We start from the raw sequence: 23,087 nt of genomic DNA on the forward strand, positions 1-23,087 counted from the left end.
GCCTCGCCCTGTCTCCCAGGCTGCAGTGGCGCGATCTTGGCTCATTGCAACCTTCGCCTCCCGGGTTGGAGCAATTTTCCTGCCCCAGCCTCCCGAGTAGCTGGGATTACAGGTGCGTGCTGCCATGCCCAGCGAATTTTTTGTATTTTTAGTAGAGACAGGGGTTCACCATGTTGGCCAGGCTGGTCTCGAACTCCTGACCTCACGATCTGCCTGCCTCAACCTCCCAAAGTGCTGGGATTACAGGTGTGAGTCACTGCAACCGGCCGGTTATCCATATTTTTGAGGTTACGTCAATTAATGAAGAAAACACTTGCTTCTCCGCTGATACTGGTCTATTCAGAACATATCTTGATCTACGCAGAAAAGCATCTCTGCTTCAGGAACAATTAAAGGATATAACCATACTTCTGCTCTTAGATTCCCTCTGCGTAAGATACAGTTGCCAATTAAGAAATCCACACTGAGAAATTAGGGAAATGTCACAGTGTTTCAAACCATGACACATGGTATGTTTTCAGAGTTATTTCTTGCTCCTCCAAGTCTAAAAGAAACAAGGACTCCTTCAAGAATCTAGTGCCAGCCACAAGGCCACCTGCTCCGTGCAGAATTTGTCGAAGGGGAACAACGTGCTGTGGAGGTTTCAGGCACTAAAGCAAGACTGGGAATTGACGTGAGGCCTGATCCTGGAATGGCTTGTCTGAGTCAGTAAATAAACTGTCGATCCACATAAAGTTAAAAAGAATTCTGGAGGAATAAAAGCATGCTCATTTGAGAAGCAATCAGTGGATTTCAGGCTGACCAATCAGTGGTTAAAACAAGTGACTGGTTGAACTGCTGATGGATTTATTACCATAGTCCTCACTCAGGACATGCCACAGTCTGCGGAGACTAATCGGTTTGCTCATTTTCAATAAATGCACTTTTTCTCACACGATAAAGCTAAGTTACTCATCCATTCATGTTCATTCATTAAAAAAAATTTAGTCAAACTTTGAATAACCTGCAGAAAATGTAAGATCTGCCACCAGTGGTTGGAATGGGAGAAATATAAAGGAATTTGGAAGGTTTCTGATGGGAAGAAATTTGAAACTTAATTAGAAATATAAAAAAAGAAAAATTGAGAATATAAGCAAGTTAAAGATATCTATCCTGTTTAGCATCTCCCCCTCTCTAAGCAGGAAACTTAGTCTACCTTTTTCACTGATCTATCCCTCATGCCTAGAATAGTGCCGTGTATGTAGTAAGTTCTTAATAAATATTTGTTGAATACATGAATGAACAAACACCTATACTCAAAATATGCACAGGGCTGGAGAATGTTGAGGAGGTAAAAATCTGAGCCCACAGCCTTATGGACAGGATAAAATTAATTTTTTTTTTTTTTTTGAGTCAAAGTCTCACTCTGTCGCCCAGGCTGGAGAGCAGTGGCACGATCTTGGCTCACTGCAAGCTCTGTCTCCCAGGTTCACGTCATTCTCCAGCCTCAGCTTCCCGAGTAGCTGGGACTACAGGTGCAGGCCACCACATCTAGCTAATTTTGTTTTTCTATTTTAAGTAGACACGGAGTTTCACTGTGGTAGTCAGGATGGTCTTGATCTCCTGACCTCATGATCTGCCCACCTCAGCCTCCCAAAGTCCTGGGATTACAGGTATGAGCCACCACACCCGGCCAATTAACAGATTTTTTTTAGTATCCTCCTTGCTCTCTCTTCTGAGCCTCCAAGTGCAGAAGAGCAGACTTCGTCAACGCAAGGTAACTTTTCGTGATTTCCTGGTTTCATCTTCCTTCATCTCTTATGCCAAGAGTCCTTTAAGAGTGGACCTAAGTTTCCAAACTCTAAGAAGATGGATGCAGTTTTCAAGGTGGAGTGGTTCTTATCTTGGTCCTCACTTGTTCAGGTTGGCCCCCGCTGTACCTCCTTCCTGTCCTCTGGCCTCCAATGAGGTGTGCATGCTCCTGTTGTCTGGCCTTCGAGGGCACATGGGAAATGTGGCTTGGTCCCCCCTTTGCACGCCCCCACAAACCCCGTGCACATTACTCCACCCAGGTATGCGAGGCAGTTGTCTCAACAGGGCATGGGGAACTCTGAGACCCTGGTGGCAAGTGGGAGGTGCAGAGGTTCCCTCATTCTTGGGGCGCCAAACTCTTCTTCAGTTTCCATCACAACCCCTTTCTCTGCAGACCTTGGCCTAGGGAGACGGAACATAGGCCCCCTCCTCAGAAGACCCATCAGGAACTTTCTAGATTCCCTTTGGATTCTATCTTTCAATCATTTAGGATTTGTACCCTGTTCCAGGATAAGATCCTTAGGGTCTTCTATTCTTCACATTCTATGTGTGTTCCCATACTTTCTTGCAATAAAAGACCCTTTCTTTCAAAACTCAAGTTTTTGCCCGGAGTTTACAAAACCTGTTTAGGCCACAAGAGCCCAGCATTGACATCTCTGTGTGTTCTTCTTTTGTGCCTCTCACTGAGGCAGGCCACAAAGACTTCCCACCCTGGCTTGAGGGGTCTGCGAAAGTCCTGGGAACCCAAGGGAGAAAATATGTCCCTGGTTAATTCCTCAAAACGATGCCTGGTTAGAGGTTAAGCCAGGTGGTCATGAATGCGGCCAGTAACTCATACTTGAGGATGCTTCTAGAAAAATGTGTTTTGAGCTGGGTCTACTGACAAGGAAAAAAGCTTGCTGGGCAGACAGATGTTCCCCAAAGTGTAGTTAGAGGGAGTGGCAAGAGTGCATGCATGTGAGTGTGTATGGGCATATGTGTGTGGGCATCTGCATATGTCCATGGTGGGGGGCCCTGAGGAGCTAGAGTGAGATTATACAAAGGAGAACCCAGGAGAAGGTTCCTGCAGAATAAGGATGGTAAGTTACAGAAAAGATGGTTGGTTGACGATGATGATGTTTGAATTAGTTCCTCCAATAATCAGTTTTGTCTACTGAGTCATTTGTGCTATCCAGTGATTTAATCAAACACTAATCTAGGTGTTGCTGTGGAGTCGGTTTACAGATGACTTTTAGTCAATGCTGCTTGATTATCTGTGTGAGCCTGATCTAATCACAGGAAAGACCTTAAGGGCAGAACTGAGGTTTCTGTGAAGAAGACTTTCCACCTGTGGACAGCAGCATCAGCTCCCACCAGAGTGTTTCCAGCCAACTGCCAGCTCTACAGATTTCAGACTTCCCTGGCTATGCTCCACAATGGGATGAATGAGCTGATTCTTTGCAATAAATATCTCTGTCTATCCCTAGCTCTATCTCTGTATCTATCTCATCTCTATCATTGCCTCTACCTCTGCAGCTACATCTATGTCTATATGTTTCCTACCGGTTCTGTTTCTTTGTTGAAATCAAAACTCATGCAGATTTTGGCATGGGGAGTGGTTCTAGAGGGATAGAACCTTAAGGATGAGTTTTCAGGGTTTTCTTAATTGGTTCTGTGGTTTCTAAACTTGGCTCTTTACTCTGGTTTGATTTAAAGGCATGAATGATTCTATTTCTGGTAGTGAAGAGATCATTGATAGTTATGGTGTAATGTTGAAATAGAGATATGCAAAATATCACCATTAAATACTTTTAATCAAGTGCTTCTAAGAGGCAATGTTCTGATTGGTTGTGTATAGGAAACCTTAGAACATTTTAGTCAAACTGAGAGGTTTGATGAAGTTGACTGGTTGCTCTAAACTATGCTGGAAAAAGTGGGGAATGAAAATAATGAGCTTAGCTCTGCATAGGTGACCTGAAAGTTTCTACATCTTCCCTGGAAGAAATCTTTATCTCCTGTAGCTATAGCTGCTGAGATTTCTAAGAGTACAACTCAGAGGCTCAGTATGAGTTGCTGAAATATAACCCAATTTGAATTCCCAACTAGGAAGTGTGTCTAGTGTCAGAGTGAGAGTGTTAATTAGGAAGAAATGGGGTCATAAAAATGGAATGAGGATATATGAGAAGATTCTGATGAAGCCAGAGACATTGAACCCCTAAATTCTGAGGAATCTTCTTTGCCCGTAAAAACAACTGTTCCACCCTTGTCTGAGGAGATTAACCCTGCTTTCCACGAGGAAGCTTCAATGGACTTCCCTGAGGTCATGGCCTTGCTTCATCTTCCTTATTCTTTTTAGAGCCTATACCCACCACACCTCTTTTCTTATAGACAAATAACTTGACTAAGGTCTCAGCAGGATCCAAAGTGTAAGGTTAGGGTACAAAATGTGACCACTCCAAAAATGGCATTTTTTTTTTCTCATTTATACATATACCCAGAGGAAAAGACAAGAAGTTCAGGGGACAGTGTGACCATAGAGGCAGAGATTGGAGTGATCCAGCCCCAAGCCAAGGGATGCCTGCAGTCACCAGAAACTGGGAGAGATGAGGAAAGAGCCTCCTCGAGAGCCTTCTGAGGGAGCATGACCCTGTCAACATCTTGATTTTGGACTTCTGACTTCCGCGACTGGGGGATAACACATGTCCATTATGTTAAACCTCCCAGTTTGTGGCAGTTTGTAACAGCAGCCCATGGAGGCTAGAACAGTCCCATCCAACCTCAACAACTCCATCATACAGGCATATTTAGGCACCTTGGTCCTACCGTCTGGGGACATTCATTCAGCCCACTGTAAATTTCTGACCAGTGATTTGGTCGTAGTCTGAATATTTGTGTTGCAGGAAACCATTCTAGGGCTCAGGAGACCTGCACTCTCAGTTTGCCACTTAGGTAGCCTTCTGGTCATAAACAAGACATTCAGCTTCTCTCATCTACAAAATAAAGGGAAAGATACCTATGCCCCAAAGGAGCTAAACGTACACCTTTGAAGCCCCTGGCTCGATGCTGGATCTGGAGAATGCGTTTGGCCACTGCTCTCCCATCTGCAGAGCCTGCAGAGTTCTTGCTACAGTCAAGGTCACATGGTCTTATGGGTCTGACACCACTCCCCTTTATCGCCTTTACCTACTAAACTCACTTTTATTTTTAACTATGCCCTGGCTTAGATAATTAAACTTCCGTATTCAGTTTGGGGAAAGAAATTTTTATAAAAACTTTCTAGAAAGGGCAAAGCTTCATGAGGGCGGATAGTCCCTATTTGGATGACTGTGCTACACCCACCTCACCTGTTGTTTTGACTTAAGGCTTAATGCCAGAACAATTTGAATTCCAATTTCCGTTTAATAGCTTATTAAGAATATAGGTGCACTTATTTTACCTGCTTAAGCTTCAGTGTCTACACATATAAACTGGGAGCATTAATTGTACATACTTTCTAAGTTAGTGTGGTTATGAAATCACACATGTCAAACACTGAACACACCGCAGCACTATCGTGTTAGTTACTGTTGTCCCTATTGGAAAGTAGGGGATTTCTAAAAATTCAGGCAACTTCATTTCACTCTTACAGTGTAAAAATTGTTTTACTTGAATGATGGAAACTTACATTTTTATTCTTTCATTGAAGCTTTTCTCATTATTCTTTTATTCTCTTTGATAACTTTTCAGAAATTGTGTTAAAATACATAACACTCTATGAATTTAACCATTTTTAAGTGCACAGTTCTATGGCATTACATACATTCACATTATCATGCAACCATTGCCACCATTTATTTAATCCCAAACTAAAACTCTGTCTCCATTAAATACTAACTCCCTATCCTTTTCTTCCCCACAGTCCCTGGTAACCTCTAATCCTCTTTCTCTATGAATGTTCCTATTCTAGATATTTCATCTAAATGGAATTATATATTTGTGCTTTTCTGTCTGGCTTATATCATTTAGTAATATCTTCAAGGTTTATCCAGGTTGTAACATGTGCCCATTTCCTTCCTTTTTGAGGCTGAGTAATATCCCATTGTATGGACAGACCATGTTTTGTTTATTTATTCATCTGATGATGGACTCTTCAGTTGTATCCATCTTTGGCTACTACAAATAATGCTGCTAAACCCATTGATGTACAAATGTCTATTTGAGACCTGCCTCTTCAAGCTTTTGGGTATTTACTCAGAAGTGAAATTGCTTGATCACACCGTAATACCAAGTTTATGTTTTTGAGGAGTTACCATATCATTTTCTCTCTTTGATAATTTTTCTTATTTTAATAATTTTTTAGATTGTTCAAAACCTTGCCGTTCTTGGGGTCATTTTTTGGCTTGTTTTTGTTTTGCATGCTATTTTTTTCCTGGTTTTGTTTCCCTTTGGCTTGTTTTCAGTAACAATATGTGTTCAGCCTAGTGCAGGTCCCCACAGAGGAGCAAGACATGAGCTTCTCTGATGTCTGCAGCTGGCTCAGCTCTGGATACACAAGTTCATGGGGAATAAAAGTGCTGACCCCACATAGTTTTGTGGGACAGGCTTGGGGTTTACTTGGTTTTAAGAGACTTTTTTTTTTTTTTAAAACAATTCCTAGGTAAATATCATGCCACCTTGGATTTTTTTTTTTTTTTTTTTCCTGAAGCAGTGAGTCTGTTTTCTCTTGTGGTAACACTTGATGGGTTATGCATTAATGTGGGAGTTTCAGTATCAGATCCTTGTCTTAATTGGGACTGAGGCCAGAGCACCTTGGTTTGTGAAAGCCCAGCCTCTGACTTGTGATATCTGCGCCAGATAACCTGGGCACTGCAGTGGAACTTAATAGATTTAGCCTAAACTCAATTTTTACATTTCTTTTTTATTTTAAATTCCCTTCCTAGTAAAGATGTTTCATTTGAGCTCAGAGATTTATGTGTATGTTAAGCTTTATATTTTGAAAGAATTATAAACTCAAAGGAAGTTACAAAAGTAATAGAGAGATGTCCTGTCTACCTGGTTTTCCCCAAATGTATTTTTAGCTATGAATTTTTATTTTTGAAAATTACTGTATTTTTATTTTTTAATGGCTTAAACAAATTAGAAGTTTATTTCTCTTTCAGGTAAGGTCCAGAAGTGAGCAGTTGGAATGGTGTGGCACTTTTATTCCACTAGGTATTCAGGAATCTACACTTCTGTTTGCTCACAATGATCCTCATGGTGCAAGATAGTTCCTAGAGCTCCAGCCATCACAACTGTATTCCAGGAATTACCTATGAATTTTTAACAATTATATTTTGTTAACTGTTTCTGTGTATTTGGAGCAGGAGAATCAGGTATATTCACTCAGTCTTCTCTGTTGCCAAAGTCTGAATCCTCCTTTCAAATTCTCCCGAGAAGCTTTCTGATCATGACTTGTTATATAGGTTTTCATCCTTTAGTGTGCCACTCTGGAGGGTGTGTGTGAGCGCACCTGCACATGTGTGTTCCTACATGCCCAAGTATTGTCCCGGTTCTCCCAGGGCAACACTGGCGCTTCCTACATTTCCATGACCTGGTGTGATGGGGAGGTTCTCATGCCTGCTTGCTGATAGAGCCATGGAAGAAGAGGGACTCTCTCAGACAGCTGAGCCCAGCACAGCGCAGGCAGCATCACCAGGTCTCCTAAATCCAGGCCAGCAATTCTAGCTTTCAAGTGAACACAATAAGGTAATTTTGAGTATTTGGTTTACAAGAGGGTGGGCAGGGGAGTTAAATTTAAGGAAAGGAAAAGGGTCTCACACTTTTTATTTTGAAAAAAAGCAAGCCCTCATTTTTGGGGGTACAAATAGATAGCTATGACTCGCTACACAGCTTATGTTCTTTTTTTTTTTTTTTTTTTTTAATTTATTTATTATTATTATACTTTAAGTTGTAGGGTACATGTGCATAACGTGCAGTTTTGTTACATATGTATACTTGTGCCATGTTGCTGTGCTGCACCCATCAACTCGTCATTTACATCAGGTATAACTCCCAATGCAATCCCTCCCCCCTCCCCCCTCCCCATGATAGGCCCCGGTGTGTGATGTTCCCCTTCCTGAGTCCGAGTGATCTCATTGTTCAGTTCCCACCTATGAGTGAGAACATGCGGTGTTTGGTTTTCTGTTCTTGTGATAGTTTGCTAAGAATGATGGATTCCAGCTGCATCCAAGTCCCTACAAAGGACTCAAACTCATCCTTTTTTATGGCTGCATAGTATTCCATGGTGTATATGTGCCACATTTTCTTAATCCAATCTGTCACTGATGGACATTTGGGTTGATTCCAAGTCTTTGCTATTGTGAATAGTGCTGCAATAAACATACGTGTGCATGTGTCTTTATAGCAGCATAATTTATAATCCTTTGGGTATATACCCAGTAATGGGATGGCTGGGTCATATGGTACATCTAGTTCTAGATCCTTGAGGAATCGCCATACTGTTTTCCATAATGGTTGAACTAGCTTACAATCCCACCAACAGTGTAAAAGTGTTCCTATTTCTCCACATCCTCTCCAGCACCTGTTGTTTCCTGACTTTTTCAAACCACTGCTCAGTGAAATCAAAGAGGACACAAACAAATGGAAGAACATACCATGCTCATGGATAGGAAGAATCAATATCGTGAAAATGGCCATACTGCCCAAGGTAATTTATAGATTCAATGCCATCCCCATCAAGCTTATGTTCTTTTAAAAACCTACAGTCTTTAGGTGAGTATCTAGAAAACTTGACATTCTCCTGTCATTCTAACTTTGATCAACGTATGAAAACCTAACTTGCATTAGAGATGAAACCTCCAACCACGGTCCAAGGTAACTTCTGAGATGGCTCCTCCAGGAGCTGGTCTCCTCTCTGATGGGCCAGAGCAGACCCTTTCCCCATAAACAATGCTCCCATGGGCCCCGCATGGCCTCCACTCAAAAGTGGCACAGCTCTTCCTAGGGAGACCTCTCCAGGTGGCCATGGGGAGGCACTCCTCCTGGGGTTTCCGAGCTGGGCTGCAGGGATGGTGTAATGCAAAGGGCTTCTTGGAGGAGGGCGCCCTGGAGATGCTGAGATGCCTGTAGCACATTGGCACGCATCAAATACTCTATTTGTTGATTATTTTTTCCATATGATGACTCTGAACTATTCTGACATAGTGCAATGAAACCAAACCAAATCAAATCCAAACCAATCCAATCAAAAGAACTTGCTTAACCTCAGGCTTAGCTTGTGATCTTTTAGTTGAAAAGAAATCACAGTTCTCACAAGTATGGTACCATTTGCCTAAAAAGTTACTGTGGTGCTTAGTTAAGATTATCTTTATCTGATGTATACCACCTTCTGGGTTTTATATATATATATTTATATATATGAATATATATATAATATTTATATATAAATATGTATATATATAAAAATATATACTATTTATATAAATAAATATAATATTTATATATATACATACACATACATATATGTATATATATTCATTGTGCCATGACCTGGCATTTTCACGTTTCTTTGACCAAGTGTTCAGAATTTGCTTGACTCTAACTTGCAGAGTTCCTTAGGCGATGACCTTTCATGGAACTTCTATGACAGTAAATAAACTATTAACTGAAGGAAAATGTTATAATTAATATGTCTATTTGCTGCATTGTATATGGATTAATGATAAAAACACTTAAGTAATCGACCGTCAGAGCCATATATTTGAGAACACTCAAATAATTAACTCTATTTTCCTATGTAATTTTTTTATAAATCTAGTTTTAAACTATGTTGTAAAAATAGGAAACTTGGCTTAAATATATATATATATCATATTGTTTCAGGATTTTGTCAGTGTTGAAAGCGCCAATGTTCATCTTCATATTTATATACATTATTTAAATTTTGTCTCAAGTCATTTTGAAATTTTATATAAAACTGCTATGATTTCTAAAACAAAAACAAACAAAAAAAAACCTGTGCTTTTTACATGGTGAACTTCCAAGCTTTTTCTGTAGAGTGCTGCTGAAAAAAAAAAAAAAGATCCAGAGGGGGAAAATGCGTAGCAGGGCTGAGTGCACGCAGGCACACACCCCAGGGCACAGCGCGGCTGCTGTGCACATTCGCAGGTGTGGTGCTAAACAAAAAGAGAGACCCAGTGACAACCAGCCCCCGCCCTGGTGCCCTGGCAAAGGAAGCCACAGTTTCCCCATTTCATATTAACTGGGACCCGTTATTGGGATGTGACCTTTGCCAGAAGCAGAAAGTGCTGATTCCTGCACAGCCGGTAAGTGATGAGAAGGTGGAACCTCCCGTCTGCCAATGACAGTGGTGATTGCCATGTAAGGAAGTTAATGTTTTGTGGAATTTACAACCCGATATTAATGGTTTCTCCTCTAGCACTCTCTTCTTACTTTGTTTTCACCCCGATTTTTTTTTTTTTTAACAACAAAGGAAACCGGACAATATGTGAAGCCTCATTAATTCTCTTTAGTTTTGATTTTTCCCTTTTTTTTTCCCCCTCCTTCTGGAGGTTAAGCAAGAGGCTTGTCATGAGGCCTTTCCATAAACTCTGGTTCATGGGAGGGTGAAAGTTACAGCCTCGCCTAGAAGCCGCATGGGGTAGAGGGCCCGCTTTCAATCCCCCCAGCCCTTTAACTGCCGGCAGTTTTATGGCCCTCTGGATCACCAATTACACAACCAGGAACAATGGACCTACCACTTAAATGACCAGGCCTCAAATTTGCCTTGATTTGCCAATGTGTGTCATAGCAACACTTTCTTTGCACGTCGGGAGAGCCTAATTGCAGGAATGAAGATGGATCAGGACCAGAGAAAGGCCGCTCCGGGGAACAATATGCTCAGCCCCTCTGCCCCGTAGGCCCGACTGCATTCTCCTGACCCCAGGCTGCCCTGCTAGCACTCCCCCTGACCTGAGGCTGCTGAAAGGAAACTGTCTGTGTCTTCGGGAACCTTCGTGTCCTGCAGAAAGTGTGTGGTGGGGTGGGGGGGGTTGGGGCGCTGAGTTCAGGGGCTCTGGAGTCTAGGAAAAATGAATTGTAGGATGGGACTCAGACGAGATGCAAGCCTCAGGATGCCAGGATGTGTCCTGGTCTCTGTTTGTATCTCGTAACTGTGGTAGAAATCTGAGCGCCTTCACACTCTTGCTCTACTCAGGCCCCAGGGGAAGCCCTCTGCCTTCTGCCCTAGGCACACGTTAATCCCGCAGGGAAGTAGCTCTGCATCTGTACCCACTTTGAAAAAAAACTAAGGAATGGTAAAAGTTGAGGATAACTGAAATATTTCAACATTGAAGAGGCTGATTCTGGCAGAAAATAAATGAGAAAAACACCGTTTATTTAATAAGCATCTTTCTATGCAACTTTGTTGTTTATTATTCCTTTGTCCAGTGTTGGGGATTGCCGACTGAAGTATTACCTCTGTTCTCTTGTTTCCCGCACTGCATAGATGTTGCTTCAGAGATGTTGGTAAGTGTAGCCCACCGCCACCTCCCTCACCACCTGCTGGAGTCCACCCCCAGCCGCACGGGCTTTCAGGACAGGAAACTCGGTGTAAAAAAGAAAAACCACCTTAAAGAAACCAACGAGAGCAGAGAAGACAGACTTGCCTAAGGTTGTGGAACTTCTGGAACTGGTCTATGCTGGTTTCCTAGGCCTGCACAAACGTATTACCGTAAACTGGGTGACCTAAAGCAACAGAAATGTACTCTCACAGTCCTGGGGGGCCAGAAGTCTGAAATGAAGGTGTCTTAGGGCCAAGGTCTCTCTGGAGGGCCCAGGGGAGGACCCTTTCTGGCCTTCTCCAGGTCCCCCGGGGGTCGCCAGCTGTCCTGGACTGCCTTTCTCTCACGGAAGCATCAGTCTTTTGCTGCCTCTGCTGTCTCGCCCCGTGTGTCCCTGTTGCGTTTCTGTCTTCTCTTTGTAGGAACACCAGCCGTGGCCTTAGGGACCACCTTAATCCAGTGTGGCCTCAGCTCAGCTAATGGCATCTGCAAAGACCCAACTTCCAATGAGGCCACATTCACAAGGTACCAGGGGTTAGAGCTTCAACACATACTTCTGAGAAACACAATCCGACCCACCAGAGGCCTTGATCAACATGCCATCTACAGGGTGGGCCCAGAAGATAAGACTTTGACTTATGTAGAGGGGTCTTCAATTCCAGGAGCCCAGGCATCCTGTGGCTTCAGGGTCTGCAGTATGAGCTCCTCGCCCCACGGACAGCCTCCTCTACGTTGGAAGACACCCCCGAGCCTCCAGGATGCTTCATAAAGAAGAACAGGGCCTACGATGTATGAGCAGGGAGAGGCCCTCATCTCCATTCCTTAACCCCAGAAGCATCCATTAGGAGCGATCCCTGCTGTGCGCCTGAACCCCATATTCTAAAACACATGATCAAGGCTAAAACAACGACAATCACATGTAAAGACTGCTAACAAGACTTATTTCCTTCTTCATCTAATTTTTCACTGATGGTTTAAATCTCTGTTCTTAACACAAAACCCTCCTTTGAGTGTTAGAGCATGTGTAAAAGGTGCAGCCTTAGTGAGGACAGACCATCCCATAGCATCTTTCCCTTTAAGAAATAAAGGAAAAAATACCTTGACCAAGGTCAGAGTCAGTTAAGTCCAATTTCCATCCTAATGAGCACGTTCTGGGATAAACTTGGTCCTTCAGAAATAGGATCATTCTGCCGGACCAGGTGGCTCATGCCTGTAATCCCAGCACTCTAGGAGGCTGAGCTGAGTGGATCATCTGAGGTCAGGAGATGGAGACCAGCCTGACTAACATGGCAAAACCCCATCTCTACTAAAAGTGCAAAAATTAGCTGGATGTGGTGGTGGGTGCCTGTAATCCCAGCTACTCAGGAGGCTAAGGCAGGAGAATTGCTTGAACCTGGGAGGTGGAGGTTGCAGTGAGCTGAGATCACGCCATTGCACTCCAGCCTGGGTGACAGAGCAAGACTGTCTCAAAAAAAAAAACAAAAAAAAGTAAAGAAAGAGAAAGAAAGAGAGAAAGAAAGAAAGAAAGAAAAAGAGAGAGAGAGAGAGAGAGAGAGAAGGAAGGAAAGAAAGAAAGAAAAAGAAAGAGGAAAAAAGAAAGAAAGAAAAAGAAAGAAAGAAAAGAAAGAAAGAGAAAGAAAGAAAGAAGAAAGAAAGAAAGAAAGAAAGAAAGAAAGAAAGAAAGAAAGAAAGAAAGAAAGAAAGAAAGAAAGAGGACCTTTCTGCATATTTTGACTCTCTGGTGACTTCGAGTTATTCTAATAAAATCTTGAGTGCTCTTCACTCTGATAAATATTTTAAACACTGGAAGAAATTTTTTAAAAATAACAAAAATGTGATCTCATTTCCCTTCCAATCCTGGGAAAAAAGCGCTGGTTCCTTCCGGTGCTGTTTGCCAAGGGAAATCTGTGCCTTAATTCAGGGCAGCTGTCATCTTCTGCAGTTTCTCCGGGAAGAAGAGTTATTCCGCCTCTCTGGGACTGCACAGCAAGGGAAGAAGGCAGAGGAATATTCTCTGGTCTGATTCCTCAGTGACAGGCCATGTGGTCTGCTGTGATTCGCCAAATAGCATTTTCTTATCTTTGGATCTTCTGTAATGGCCAGGGTGAAAACTCTGGATTCCACAGATTTGTCTAATTCTTACCACAATTCAGGCAGTTGAGAAGATTTTTTTTCAGTTTTTATTTCGTTTGAGCTCTTTTAGAAAGTCTTTCGCCCCAGATTATTTTAATTTATTGGTCTATGGGCAAAGTGTTAATATAGCACTTGATATATGAATTGTGGGAAGATCTTCAGTTATTCTATTGGGAGAAGGAGCCCAGCCACCCAGGCCCACAGTCTCTGGCCCCGTTACCTTCATCTGGTGTGGGGCTGCCAGGGCTTGGGGTGGCTCTTGGAAGGCTTTTGCTGCATCTGGTCTTCCTTTACTGAAAGCTGCCTTCACGTGGGGCATGCAGTGTCCTGGCCTTGCTGTCTGCTTTCCTCCAGGTCCAATGGCAGATCAGAGGGTTGTTGGCACTGTGGAGCCATGCCCCCCACTCCCAGCCCTGCCACCTTCAGGGAGGGCTGGGGGCCTCTGACTATCGGCCCTGTCCTGACAGCAAGAGGCCGACACAGGTGGCGGGAAGGGGTGTGAGACGCACAGGCAGGCATGGCCCCCATAGGTCAGCTCCGGCCCTCACATCACCACCTATTGACTGTGTACTTTCGGAGCCACACCAGCCCTCTGGGGCCTTCCCCATTATCTCCCAGCATGCCGAACAGTGCCAAAGAGAGCAGGAAAAAGGGACAAGAAGAAGCTTCCAGTTTCTATAAAAATTGCTTTTTGTTAGCCCTGTCTTTTACGCTCACCTCTGTATCTTGCATTTCTCTGCATATCTGTGAGAACTCGTTGAGAGGGAATAGAGTCTCTGGCCTACTCAGGTGTCTATAATGGGGAACTAATCTAGTCAAGGTTATTTGAAGCTCTGCTAAAATACTTCAAATCTCCAAAGTGACTAGGGTTGCCTCCCGACTAATCTAAGTCCCAGAAGGTGAATTCTGGCACCTTCTCGGGATTTAGGGTCCTGTCATAAAAGAGAGTCAACCCTGTGATCAATGGACTTTGGAATCTTATCCAATGACATCCATTTGATGCTTATTATTGACTTCACTGAGAAATACACCAAGCACTGGGGGGGGAATACGAATGAATTCTAAAACATGGCACATTGTACAGAATTCACAACTCAACTGTACGTTTATGATTTAGATAAGAAGATAAGACTTCAGCAAATAAATCAGTGTGATAAAAAACCAAAATGAGATTTAAACAAACAAACCCGAGTGAGTGGTGTACCCAGTGGTCCAGGAGTCACAGGTGGAGGAGTCAGGACTAATATCTTGAAGGAGTTGGAAATTAAGCCAGGAAGTGGGCTGGCTGGATTTCACTAGTGTTGGGGCAGCCGTCCTCGGGCGCTGTGGGGAGCAGGAATAACCTCTGGGTGTGAGGACAGGCATGGAGCAGCCCTGGCTGCGTTTCCCTGGAGGAGAGTGTGGGTGCAGGGCTGGAGGTGGGCAGGGGACCTGTACATGCTGCACCAGAATCCCAGGTTTCTCGTGGAGCCACTGCAGGCCGTTGGCTGGACAGCTGTGTGAAGAGCATGCTTTAGAAAGGTTCGTTTGGCGGCGGTGAGCCAGCAGAAGGTCATCTCCACTCTCTTTGGAAAATCGCCGTCCCCAGAGCTGTACTCTGAGCCTGCACGTGTTCCCCAGCATCTGCCGCCCGTTCTTCTCCTGGGTCAGAAGGACGCAGAGCTCTCCTGCAGTGGCCGAGGGTCCCGCAGCGGCAGAGCGGAGATATTCATTTGCCTATTTCCAGCACTGCTATCTCAGTGGTATCTGCGCTCACAGAACAAGTGCCCATTGGCTGCCTTGTACCCACACGTGCAGATAAATCTCCCAGCTTATCTCCCCACACACAGGTGCCACGTATTCACGAGGCACCAGACCAGAGGCCCTTCTTAATTGCCCGCCATCAGGGTGCTCCCAGAGAGGCTCCCACAGCAAGGATAGCACCTGCCGCCTGCACATAGAGTCTTCGAATTCTACAGGGGACACTCCTGTCTTAGATCTTTGGGAGCCTCAGAGTCACCAAGGGCTGGGGAGAGACCATCTGGACCCATAGCAGCTCCGGCTGATCCCCGATCCGGGGTTCTGGCAGAAAACAAGCCTGGCCTGCTTCAGTAGCATGGAGCTGGGGGTCCAAAGAGCTGCCCACTCGCAGGTCCCGCTCCTCGGCTGTGAACACCACTCCAGTTCAAGCGAAGGAAACACACTGGCCAGAGAACAGCCATTAAAGCTTATTCTCTAAATACTGATGCTTGAAAGCACCACCCCAGGGATGAGAAAAGCACCTTCCAACAGGAGACTTTTGTTTTCAGTGTGGGCTTTGCGGGAGGCTTCGGGGTCCTGCAGATCGCAGAGGACAATGACCGGCCAGGAGCTTTGAGTTTGTGTTTAGGGCAATTATCGTGCAAGAGCAATGCTCTTCTCTGACGCCGGTCACCTAGCACCTGCAGCACCATGCAGCTCACCACACCCTGCGGTTCCTGGGCATCTGCAGGCTCCTCTGGTTCGAGAGGACCTGGGGGGCTCAGCTCTGCCATGTCTTTGGGAAGAGCCTTCTCCCCACAGGGCTGCAGCAGTGACACTCAGGCCCACAGAGCTTAGTCACTGATACATGGGCAGGTCACTAAGTGGCCCCTGGGGGACACTGGCTGTTACAGGAGGTGTCCTGAATGTCATAGTGAGATCTCTGGCATCCCATGCTTTTCAGGTTGCATGGAGGGCCTAGGCCCTGGCGTCTGACCTGGGGAAGGTGTCCTAGCTCCTGTGCCCTGCATAAGTGGTGTGTCCCTTGGCATGCTTGCTGAGAGTTAAAACGCAACACAGGTAGCTACTGCCCACTGCTCTGGGGCTTCCAGCAACACACCTAGAGACTTTGTCTCCTCTTTTCCAGCATTCCCCAACTGACGACATCATCTTGCAAAATGTTGCTTAACCATTCTATGACTTAACTTTACAATTTGTAAAACCCCAATCAGTACCCGCCATGGTTCCACCCCAGCACTCACTGCAGAGGAATCTGTTCCAATGTCTGGATCTGTTGTGGAAGTGCCTTGGCATCTTCACCTCCAGTGGTTATTGGTCACAGTCTATGGCACACATCTGCAGGTGCAGGAGGAGGGGGAGAAGAAGTTTGGTCTGTGGTGGTGACTGGTACTTCGCATGTCAGGCTTCACGCAGCCCAGTGATGCAGCCCACAACCACTTCAGAGACGTGGAGGGTGAGGCAGGGGGAGCTTCGAGATGGGCCCCAAGATTTGCAGTTCCTGACGTGCAGGCCTAAGTACACCCTTCCCCTGGGGTGTGGTCAGACCTGTGGATTTGGCTTCCATGATGATTAGGTGACTTTGTAGGATGCATTCCTCAGCCAGGGCCGCCGTAACAACACAGCCGCACAGCCTGGGGCTTGAACGATGGGCATTTGTCGTCTCACGGTGCTGGAGCTGAAGCCAGAGAGGGGTCAGCGTGGCCATTCCCTCCTGAGGCCTCTCTCCTGGGCAGGTAGGCAGCGTCTTCTCTCTGTGTCCTCTGTGTCTGTGTCCTGACCTCCTCTTCTGAATCTGCTCCAGGCCTCTGTTCGAGCTCCTGGTAGTCGCTGGCAACTCTTGTTGTTCCTGGGCTGGTGGAAGCGTCACCCCAGTCTCTGCCTTCACTGTCACGGTGCGTTCTACCTGTTTGTACGTCTGTCTCCAAACGTGTCCTTTGTATAAGGACAGCAGCCATAATGGATTAGAACCCACCCCACATGGCATCAGATAACTGTAATATCCTCTTTAAAGGATCTGTCTCCAAATCCACTCACATTCTGAGGTCCTGAGGGTTAGGATTAGGTCAGCATATACATTTCGTGGGGAATATACAACTTAGCCCAGAACATATGACCAAGATGAAGACATTTTACATTTATTATTCAGGTCACAAATCAGTTGAGCTTGAATCAATTAAAAGGAAAACTGCCTTTGGTGGGCCTGACCTAATCAGGTGAGAACCCTAGAAGAGCGTCTGGGCTCTTCTGAAAAGAGAACGACACTTCTTTGCCGGCCTTGAGTAAGCACACGGCCATGCTGTGGGCTGGGTATGGAAGAGGCGGCTCCTAGAGCTGAGGGCCTCAGTCTTGCAGGCACAGGAGGTTGAGTTCCACCAATCCCATCCACGCCTGGGGAGCCTCTTCCTAGCTGAGTTTCCTGGTGGAAATGCAGCTCGGCAGCCACCTTGACTGCAGCCTAGACAAACCCTGAACAGAAGACCCAGCTAAGCCCTGCCCAGACTGACTCACAGGAGCTGTCAGATCCTAAACCAATGCTGCATAGCTGGCGGTACTTACTTCTGCAGAAACAGAAAACTAACTTGGATGGGGAATGCTCTGGGTCCTCAGTCCAGGGGGAGTTTCTTCTCCTGTCTTTTATGATTGCAGAAATGATCGAAATGTTCACATAATGCAAGCTTTCTGTGTTTGCTTGCATTTACTTGTCTGATTTCTAGAAAAAGGAAGGCCTTGATTCTAGGAGAGAAAAGCAGAAGAGAAAATGCAATTCCTAAATGCCCTTGGGTAAACGAAGAATTCCTGGATGCATCAGTTTTTTGGGGGAAGCATTTGTCCTGAGCTTTTGGGGTGGTGGCTGTGGGCAGCTTTGCCTTTGCAGGCCGGGCTGAGCCCGCGGCCTCCCTGGAGCCTCCCCTTTCCCCTTTGTCTGTCAGCGGCACTCACTGTGTTTACTTTTGCATCGAGGCCAGGGGATGCGTGTGCGCTCTGGTGCTTCTCATCCCATGCTGGTTTGCTGCTTGATGCTCTGAGGAGTGTGGTGGGTTCACAGGATTTTACGTAGAAAAAAAGTGATTTTCACCACTCGGATGTGGGCTTTCCTCAAGCTCTCTTTTCTCTCAACCTTACTTTCACACACTGTCTCAAATTTTCCTCCCATTTGTCAGTCTCTAAACATGATGGCCTGTGTCTGCTCTGCCCACTCCACAGGCTTGAACTATTGAAGCCCAAGAGAGGCTGTAACAGAGACTCGAGTTGTATGTTTAAGCAGTAAATGTGGTCATCCCTCCCAACCCACTGGTTCTGTGTATACTTGGGCTTCTATTAAACCACCTGTCTCTGAAGGCCTCCATCTGCCTCACCTCACATTATCTCCCAAATGGCCAGCAGCACCTCAGCCAAGGGCCTCCCTAGGAGGTACACGTGCAGGCACCACCTCCTCACCAAGTGCTGACCATGGCCACGGCCGTGTCATGCCTCGACCACCCAGGAAGAGCTGCAGTGGGCACTGCAGACACAAACAATTCCAATGGGAACACCCCTTTCAAAGACACAACGACCTGTCCAGAGCCCACCCCCTCCCTGTCTGGGCTCTGACACTCCCAGCCATCATCTGCCTGGCCCCACTCAGCTCTAGATCAGGTAGCATACAAGTCGGGGCAGCCCCACTCAGCCCACTGAGATGGTTCGCACTAGCCAGCACTAAGCCTGCCCTTCCTATGCCCCCCCACCTCACCCCGCTCCTGCTCCCTCCTGGCCCACCCTGGTGCTTCCCCTGTGGCCTCTCACAGTGTGCTGTGCCCCATTGCCAGGGATCTGTGAGTGTAAAGTCTTCCTTTCTACAGTCATTCCCATGTCTGCACGTCTTACCGCAGGATTAAAACAAGTCCGGTTAACCTTTCCTAAAACAGAAGGAATTCTCAATTAGAAATGGGGAACCTTCCAGGCTGGGAGTGGTGGCTCACACCCGTAATCCCAGCACATTGGAAGGGCAAGGCTGGCAGACCACTTGAGGTCAGGAGTTTGAGACCAGCCTGGCCAACATGGAGAAACCTCATCTCTACCAAAAATACAAAAATGAGGCTGGTGTGGTGGTGTGTGCCTGTAATCCCAGCTGCTCGGGAGGCTGAGGCAGAGGAATTGCTTGTCACTTGAACCTGGCAAGTGGAGGTTACAATGAGCCGAGATTGCACCACTGCACTCCAGCCTGGAGCCTGGGCGACAAGGACTCTGTCTCAAAAAATGCAAAAACAAAACCAAAAAAGAAATAGGAGAACCTTCTTAAATTGTTTTTGTTTTGTTGTTGTTTTTGACGGAATCTCGCTCTGTCACCAGACTGAAGTGCAGTGCCCCAATCTTGGCTCACCGCAGCCTTGGCCTCCAGGGTTCAAGCGATTCTCCTGCCTCAGCCTCTTGAGTAGCTGGGATCACAGGCACGCACCACCACACCCAGCTAAGTTTTGTATTTTTGGTACAGACGGGGTTTCACAATGTTGGTCAGGATGGCCTTGATCTCTCGACCTCATGATCTGCCCGCCTCAGGCTCCCAAAGTGCTGGGATTACAGGCGTGAGCCACTGCACTGCACCTGAATCTTCTTAAATGCATCACAGGCCTTGGGTCAAGAACCGACCCTCCTTCTCACCAGATGCCGAACCTCCAGCGGCCACAGCTTCCTCTCTGATAAACGGGAGGACAGACCATTCCTGTCTTCAGATGGATGCGCCTGGCATCGGCTGGACACTCTTGAAATGCAAGTTGCCCTCCTCCCAGACCCAAGGAGGCTTTCTTGTGACTGAACAGAAGAGGGTGGCACCAGCAGCCTGGTGGCTAGCAGTCCTTGTGGCCGCTCCGAAGCCACCCAGTGCAGTGACCTCCCACACCTGCAAGGCTCCCTTAAGCTGGGCGTGACTTTTACATCCCGGGAACTACAGTAGGTGATTCGTCTTTCATTTGCGTAGAAAGCATCTCTTGAGACATCTCTTATTTTTCTGACGTATGTTGACTTATCTTTACATAAAATGACAACTTTCACGTAGGCACAATCAATCAAGAGGGTTGTCTCGATCCACAGTGTTGAAATGGGGCTTATGCTGGGAGAGGCAGGACCGCCAGATCTCTCTCTGGCCCTGTCCCTTGCCGAGCAGCTGAGCCTAAAAAAGATCTGGCCTGTCTCTTGCTCAGAACCAGTGGCCTCCTCGTACACAGAACAAGTGGGTTGGGATGGATGATCACATTTACTCCTAAACATACAACTGAATTATTTGTTATGGCCTTTCCTAAGCTTCAATGGCTCAAACCTGTAGAGTGGGCAGGATAGACATGGGCCATCATGTTTAGAGTGAACAGAACAGAGTGATTTTCTAAATATCATGAAGTCATCATACCAGGCATCCTTAGCTCTTATTTGGTGTCTGATTCACTTAAAGACTGACATCAGGTTGAAAGGCCCTTTTGAAAGAAAATCATTGGGAAATTCTGCCAAAGTGAGCTCGATGTTCTTTTTGGGGTTTCAGCTACGGTGGCTGCAATCTCTCTGTCCTTAGGCTTTTTAATGCAGTATACCTGCTCCCAAAGACGCCCACCCTGCTGGACCAGCTGACTGCAAACAGGTCCAATCTTTGTAAATGGGGTAGCAAGCCGATTACCAAAGCTGAGAAAAATGTTATCCTATTAAGAACAGGCTGGTGCCTTATTTGCCTGGAACGTAGAGTTAAAAAAATAAGAGACACTCATTAAAAGGACAAAATGTGGAATTGTCTACTCCACAAACTCAGCAATGCAAAGTATGCCAAAGCATGAGTGTCTGCCTGGCTCTTTGAAATCCGAGCTGGAGTCTTTATTAAATCGCCTGCGGATCGCTCCCTGGCATCGCCGTACACGTGTGAGAACACCTCCAATGCCTGTGCTCACCAGACAGGAATGCTAGGATCACTCGGGGCGACTGTGCACCTCCTAATCCCCTCAAAATAAAACAAGGGGATAACTAATCATAACTGGTAGCAATTTGGTGGGTACAGTTATTCATTTATCATCTTTATGTACATATCAATAACAGTCAACGCCCTTTGGCAAACTTTCTTAGGATAAGTTGCCATCAACAACAATAAATCATGTGTGAGCATATGTAGCAATTATCACTGGAAATAAAAGAGTTCAGTCCTAATGAGGGGGAGAACCTGACACAGATCTTAATTCACAGATCTTAACACACCCGGCCGGGTCGCCGGAGGCCCCTGTGGCTGGGGTGACTCAGCCGCTGCGAATGTGGTGGATGGTTCAACAACCAGGCAGTGTGAGCCCTGCTCGCCTGCGTGGAGACAATGGGCCCCGCGAGCGCGTGTGCCGCCAGCTGCTGGGGAACAATGGGGCCCTTTATGTCGCTCGCGCACCTCAGCACGGATTTAGTAATGTTTTGATTTATCAAGGACAAGCGTCAGCAGGCAGGAGAGAGGCTGTTTATACCTAAGAGCTGCTTTTCACTGAGGTTTGTTGTGAAGGTAACGTGGGCTTGCAGCAGACTGTCCCGAGGAGAACCCCTGGGCGCACCTGCATGGAGCCTTTGGCCTTCACAGCCGGGGTCTGGTGCCTTTATGGCAGCAATGGAGGGTCTTCTAACAGGGGATGATGACACAATCCCCCACTCAGCACTGGGCTGGGCAATGAGATCGTGTGTTCTCACTGCCTTTCCCCTCTCAGAGAGGGTTTCCACGCAGAGCCCTACCTCGGAGTCTGATTTCCAGGCGACTTCCTGTGCCAGGAGTCAGTTGGAAAGAGTGAGGTCACCTTGAGCAAAAGCAACGCTGGGAATATTTGCTGGACATGAAAAGAACTCAGTTATCTCCCTTACCAACCTCTACTGTCAGGAAGAATGTCAAGAGTTTCAGGTTCTCATTGCTCAGCTGCCCCCACACCTTCGCTCTTTCTCTCCTGCCCCTTTCTCCCCTGATATGTTTTGACTCCATACACACAGAGCTTAAAAACTACTTATTAAAAGTAGCTAGGAAATAACAATTTGCCATCTCTCATGGCACACCTCTCCAGCAGTGGGGGACTCGGTCTTAAGAAAGTTCTCCTTGTCTTTGACTCCCATGAGCACCCTTTCTCCATCTCACTTTCAGCTTCGAGAGATCAGAGCTAAAGAGGGCTGCATGGGCACAAATGGCCAGGCCCATCCTGTGACACAGTGACACTATTCCACATGGGTGAGAACAATTATTTTCCCCCTAAGCAGATCTGCCAACCCTAAGATATCTTTTTATTTTCCTTAAAAAGCTCTAAATAGGCCGGGTGCGGTGGCTCACACCTATAATCCCAGCACTTTGGGAGGCCGAGGAGGGTGGATCACGAGGTCAGGAGATTGAGACTATCCTGGCTAACACGGTGAAACACCATCTCTACTAGTAATACAAAAAAAAAAAAAAAAAAAAAAAATTAGCCAGGTTTGGTGGCAGGTGCCTGCAGTCCCAGCTAGGAAGGTGAATGGCATGAACCCGGGAGGCGGAACTTGCAGTGAGCAGAGATCGTGCCACTGCACTCCAGCCTGGGTGACAGAGCAAGACTCTGTCAAAAAAAACCCAAAAAAACAAACAAAAAAAAAAACAAAAAAAACCCCCTCTAAATAATTAAGTTGGTTGGAGGACACATCAGACCCAGCTCAGCCCCTGACCTTCCTGTTCTTTCTGTGTGAACCCAGGTGGGTGCTGGAAGTCTATGATCTGCATGTCCCTTCTCTGTAAGAACGAGGTGGTTCATACCCCAGGTAGTTTCCTGGATGGGTAGAAAAGCGTGAGGCCATAGCTTGAAGTCTCACTTACTGCCAGTACCAGCCTCCAGACTTAGAGGCATCAGCCTCTGAGCATCTCCTCAAAAGTTCACTGCTCCCTGAGGATCTCCCCCAGCACATTCCCAT

This window comes from Macaca mulatta, chromosome 6 (assembly GCF_049350105.2).
Source record: "Macaca mulatta isolate MMU2019108-1 chromosome 6, T2T-MMU8v2.0, whole genome shotgun sequence".
NCBI classification, from domain to species: domain Eukaryota; kingdom Metazoa; phylum Chordata; class Mammalia; order Primates; family Cercopithecidae; genus Macaca; species Macaca mulatta.